Source organism: Oreochromis niloticus, linkage group LG23, assembly GCF_001858045.2.
Source record: "Oreochromis niloticus isolate F11D_XX linkage group LG23, O_niloticus_UMD_NMBU, whole genome shotgun sequence".
Lineage (NCBI taxonomy): Eukaryota > Metazoa > Chordata > Actinopteri > Cichliformes > Cichlidae > Oreochromis > Oreochromis niloticus.
The window spans coordinates 34447899-34453898 of NC_031986.2; the positions used below are offsets into that span (position 1 = coordinate 34447899).

At 42.6% G+C, this 6000-nt stretch overlaps 1 protein-coding gene and 1 long non-coding RNA gene across 2 annotated transcripts in view; one reads left to right on the forward strand and one right to left on the reverse strand.

Annotated features, from left to right (window-relative positions):
- The window catches only part of lingo3a (leucine rich repeat and Ig domain containing 3a), a 33797-nt gene extending 30677 nt beyond the window's left edge, over positions 1 to 3120 (reverse strand). The window contains exon 1 of the mRNA XM_005478710.4: positions 1208 to 3120. The gene's annotated coding sequence lies outside the window, so the exon portion shown is untranslated. The remainder of the gene's footprint in view (positions 1 to 1207) is intronic.
- LOC112843808 (uncharacterized) lies at positions 1487 to 5406 on the forward strand. The gene is made up of 2 exons (XR_003216323.1): positions 1487 to 1623; positions 4524 to 5406. It is a non-coding gene; the product is annotated as an uncharacterized LOC112843808 (long non-coding RNA).
- Positions 5407 to 6000: the final 594 nt, after the last annotated feature.

Here is a 6000-nt window from a genome sequence, read left to right on the forward strand (position 1 = left end):
TGTCCAAGGACACTTCAACAGGTCGGAATAAGCCAGTGACTGAACAAAAGCTAATGCACCCCACTGCAGGACGCCAAACATAATTCTTCAGTCACAGCACACGAAAAGTGGGAACATGTTGTTTGAAATGATTTTCATTTGAATGTTGGTGAAATTACCAACTCTGCGGCTCTCTACCCGCTTCTTATTGGTTTAACGGTGACCGATTAACTGGGGCAAGCACGCAGTGACACCACGGTTAAAAATCGTTGAAAGGGCCAGTCTCAGACTGACTGAATCAATGTAATAAATGTGCGCCTGTGGCTGAGAGATGTGAATGTCACAGTATAAAAACAGGGTAGTCCGACAGGCTTTCAGGGACCTTTGTTGCATCTCATTATCCTCCTTTGTCAAGAAGTGACCCCCAAAATACTCAGATCAGCAAACTCACAGGAATTACAATTCCCTCCTGTACTATCTTAAAAACACAAACACATGAAATGTGCAGTTTCAGCAACAAAGCAGCCAGTTACAGTATGTATGCAAGCACTGCTGGACCTGAGGAGGAAAGAGATGAAAGCAAAACTATATTCAGTTTTCCTAAAATAATCATCCGGCTTCCAGAGACTGCACTAAGAACAGAGCAGAGGCGCAGTAAAAACAGAGCTGGGAGAGGGCTGAGCAAACACCGACAGAGGGTATGAGACATGCCAGGCGGAGGACAGGCGTTGAGCCTCTCACACTGAGACAACTGCAGGGATCGATCAAAGGCTGTCTCCCCCCTTCCCTCGTTTAGATCATCAAAACCTAATTGAGAAATGGTAACCAATGACACACACACACACAGTGGCTCTGCTTGCATAGTTGCACTAGCACACCATCCCGAGGTTGACAATAGAAAAGCACGAGATAATGAGACCTGATGTCCAACTGAGTTAGAGAGCAAATCAATCAGCCGGGAATGCACCATAGGAGAGTGAGAAGTGTCTGAGGGGAGGGGCTGTGTGGATGATTACAGGTGCAGCCTGGGGCTCATCAGGTTGCCTGTTAAGGTCAGAGTTGAATATAGCAAACTGGGAGAACGGGTGAAAGACACATGCAGCAAAGAAGCGGGACACAAATGATAAACGCTATGTGCACTGTCTCGTTTCGTGGCACATTAATGGATCACAGAGGAGTGTGGAAAAGTGTTTGTTTGATTGCAAGAAAAGATGGGCACTTGACTCACCCAGGAATACAAGTTGACCGGCTCTCCCTCCACATCTGAGCCTGGAGGTACCCTGGTCTCCGCTGGCCGTCTCCTCCGAGTCTGTGCAGGTTGATGTTACAGTGTTGGTCCTCCAGCCTCTCCAGACGCTGGGCTTCTTCTTCCTCCTCCTCTTCCCGCAGCAGCAGCAGCAGCTGGACCGAAGTGCATTCACTCACCTTCCCTCACCGTTCTCTGCTCCTCCCAGCAATGCCGCGGAATTATCTCTCACCTCCCAAATGGAGTCCCCGGATTCCCCCTCACCTCTGCTTTGTGCTACAGAGCCAGCAGGAGCTCCTGCCACAGCGGGCATCCAGCTCTGCGTGTCGGCGAAGGCAGCCACCAGCAGCGGCGAGCGGGTCGGACTGATGGAGCTGTGGTTACTGGATCGCGTTTGTGTGAGTGTGCTGGCATTTGTGTGTGAGGATGTAGAGCGAGGTGTGTGTGTTTGAAAGAAGACCCGGCTTCTGATCATTGGGGCTCATCTGCTCTCTCTCTCCCTCTCGTACTCGGGCAGTTTTGCGCTGCATTCACGTTCCGTGTATAAAAACGGAAAAGAGTCACCTGCTTAAAAATTCAGCCCACCTCAGCTGAATTTAAATGTATGAATGATGAAATACATTTCAGCACATTTCAAGATTTTCGTTTCTACTACAATATTTTACTATTTGATTTATTCAGTTTGTGTTTGGTTAACATTTTTATTTATTTTATTTTCATGTATTTAAACTATAGTCTCGCTTTCCTCGGCAATACCCTAAACTTCTTATGATGTAGTAAACAACATCCAATTTAAGGTAGGCTATTTCCGCCCAGCTAATAGAAATATCTATAAAAATTCTACTTTTAGCTCCGTTTTTGTCCTCCACCAGCTCGCCAGGGGTCTCTCATTAAATAGTAAGCAGGTGGTTTGCAGTGGATTTACCAGAGCCTACTTGCAAACAGTTGCTAGAGCTGCTACTTGAAACTAGCAGTGAGAATGAATGAAAGCAGAAAATATTTCTGTCCATAAAGCCAAAACAATGAGCCGAAGGACAGAAAAACTGCAGAGTTGTAGAGATCTGCAAAGAGAAGTGGTTTTTGTACGAGGCCGTCCTTGCATCTACAGCTAGTTCTATATTTGTTTGACATGGGTTTTGTAGTTTTGGCCCTGCACACCGCTGCAATCGATTTTAAATCAAATAGACACGATGTGATTGAAGTGCAGACTTTCATCTTTAATTTTTACAACAACTGTGCATTAAATGTTTGAAAATTACAGTAATTTTTATACACAGGCTCCCATTTTTGAGGTACATTATTTATTGGACCATTGATTGCAGTTTCATGGCCAGATGAGGCCCATTCCCTTTTTTATTTCATGACAAATGAAGCAGAAATCGAATCTGAAGTTAAAGTTTCGAGTTTGTATTTTACAGTTTTTCGTCGTAATTTCTGAATTTGACGAGAGCAAGAAGCTGTCAGAGATAGAAAAGGCTCTAGGAGGGCCAAATCAATAATTTAGTCCATTCGTAAAAAGAAGGAATGGCGAGCTGAGCAACACCAAAAGGCTCAAAAACCAAAGGAGGTAAAGTGGATGAAGACAGAATTATTTCCATAGTTGACAGAATTATCTGACCAAGATAAGATCACTGCTGAGGAGACGAGTGTATCATTATCAAGCTCCACAATTTACCAAAAGTTCTACAAAAGTTGTTTTTCAAATACAGAGAACAATGAAATGCAAACCACTAACTACACTCAGGGAGGTCCCATTACACTTTGCCAGGAGACATCTAAAAGAGCCTGCAGGTTTCTGAAAATAAAAAATACATAAAAATCTTGAATGATGGAAATAGAAAAGTCTGGAGAAGGAGAGAAACATGAAAAGCAATAACATATCATCTGCTGGAGCCAATATTTTAGTATAAGGATGTATAGCCACTACAGTTTATTATTATTATTATTATTACCTTTATTTTGCCAGGAAGTCCCACTGAGATTACAATATCTTTTACAAGATAGCCCTGACTGAGGTGGCAGCCATACAACCTAAAGCGTCTAAAAATGCTACAAATGCAACATAAAATATAAAACCACATCTTAAAACACAATATAAATATACCCATAACATAAAATGTTCCATCATTAAGTGATTTGTCAAAAGAAACATCCACAAGTCTTTCACTTCATTCCTCATTATACTTCTAAATTCACCGATGGATAGAGGCATGTTTAAATTTCGGTCTTTCTGTAAATTATTCCATGTCCAAGATGTCTAGTAATAAAAACAGTTTTTCTGCGATCTAACAGAACCACAGGTACATCAGAAGGCAGCCATTTAATGGAGCAATGATGTGATAATAGTAGCAAGATTCAACCAAATGCTGCAAAACTATCTGACACAGTGCAAAAAATAAAGACCCAAAGCATAAAGCAAATGCAACCCAAGAGTTTCTCAAGGCGAAGAAAAGTGATGTTCTTCAATCCCCAACCTAATTTGGAGCTGAGAGAGCAGCATTTCAGTTAAATATAAAATACAGCAGAAAGACACGCAATCAAGCAGTAACTAAGGTAGCTGCTGTAAAGGCCTGGCAGAGCAGATGAAGGGAGGAAACAGTATTTGGTGTCCATGGGATCTAGACTTCAGTCGCGAACTGAATTCAAGACTAACAAATGATTCCTATATTTAAAATGATGTTTGTTTGTCCAATTAGAGCCTGAGTTTCTGAAAATGGGGAACTAACTCTCTCTTACAGTTTATAAATAGTCCTGGTAAATAAGTGTTAAATCCATGTTGGTCCTCAACTATCCTGTTCCAGTTCAGCTTCCTGTATTCCCAAAATGACAACCATCAGTGAGCAGAGGTCTCCATGTAGGAACAAAAGGAAGCAATTTGGGGTTTAGTATCTTGTTCCAGGAGAAAACAAATGAGCAGCACATTAAATCATAAACTCTAGCCAACCACCAGCCCAGCCTAACTGAGCAACAGCTGCTACACTGTTGTTCTACAGTGAGACTGAGGGGAGAGGGATGGTGTGCCAGGTGGCTGAAACTACAACAAAGCTTGATTTTTCAGTCCATGCTGAGTGCAGAATGAAGCTCGTGCTCTTTAAATCTTAGAGGTACGAAGCCAAAAGATGATGTTTTTCATCTTTGAAAAGAAATGACAAAGAAAATCTGCTTTTCTTTTTTTTTTTTACTTGCACCAGAAGACACCCCAGTGTAAGATGAAGATGGCCAGCACTCCAGATAGTTGTTTTTGTCTTTTATTCTACTGATATTAATTCAATATTATTTTTGTTCTTTTTTTTTTAAGCAATAAGTGTCCGTGATGGAGGGAAGAGAGGCTCCAATGACCTTCTGAGCTGTTCTCACTATCCGTTGTAGGGTATTGCGATCCGATATGGTGCAGTTACCATGCCAGACAGCGATGCAGCTGCTCAGGAAGCTCTTGATAGTCCCTCTGTAGAAGGTGTTCCGAATGGGTGTTGGGTTTTTCTCAGCTTCTGCAGGAAGTAGAGACACTGTTGGGCCTTCTTAGTTATGAAACTGGTATTGAGGGACCAGGAGAGCCTCTCCGCCAGGTGAACACCAAGTTGGTGCTCTTGACGACCTCCACAGAGAATCCGTCGATGTTAAGTGGACCGTGATCTCCGTGCAGTCTCCTGATGTGCAAAACAAAATGCATCACGGGAAGTCTTAACAATATAACATTACCATATGTTGTGGATCTGAACTAAGAGAGGCTGTACATCTACAGTTTTCAGGCTGAACTGCAGCTATCCCATTATACTCACCCCTAACTCAAATGCTAGAATTCCTATTCTACAAATGGGCTCCACCGCCAACAAGAGCTGGAAGTCTTGCAGTCTTCCTTCAGGCATCCTCACACATCTTTTACATTTCACTGCTGCGTTTTAGCAGGGAATAAATCGGAGCCTGAGGCAGTCATGGAGTGTCATATCCAGGTGAAAATGGCGGCTGTGCTACGTTTCATCCCATCTGCAGTCTGCTTTGCTGTCTTAGACGCACATGATGGGGCTTTCCTGTGCTGGTTTCTCTCTGCATGTGTGGACTATGCATGCTAATGCTCTCCACACAAATACACTCACTGCTTGTTGCATTTTTAAATCCAAACTTCTGAACTGCAGTAGCCCGTAGTATGGTGACCTTCAAGAATGTCATTTTGCCATTTCCATCTTGGGAAGGCTTTGGTAAAAAAAAACATGGAGGCTCGGTAAAGGATTCCACATCGCTTGGCTGAGATCTCTGAAAGCTTCACCATAATCGCAGCAGAGTAACGATCACCATACCTGACTCCCACATGCTTCATACCGCGGGGCAGTGGTAAAATTAAGTCTGCTCTATGGGTATCAAGGGCTTATCTGGCTGAATATTTTTAACAGTTTTTGCAGTACAAAAGTATTGAGGGGGCGAGTGTTGATAAATATGTTATACATAAAACATGAATGCAATGCACCTGCCTTCTGTGCAGGCTGAAGCGGCTGTACATCAGCTCTAGGACTTTATACTCATTTGTCAAACTGAAAGGACTGCTTACCCTCATTTTCTCTATGCGTGTGTGAAGGGCTCAGTTGCAACCAAAATAAAGTCATACAGTCACAGTCATGTTCCCGAGATCCAAAATATGCCACTCAGTCTCAGAAATTTATTACATTTATATACGGTAATAACGTCCCCAAGGAGAGCTACGATGTAATAGAAGTGTCTCATTAGTTTTACTTCACGCTTTTCTGAAAAAACATGGATGTAAGAAACCACATTTACAGCTT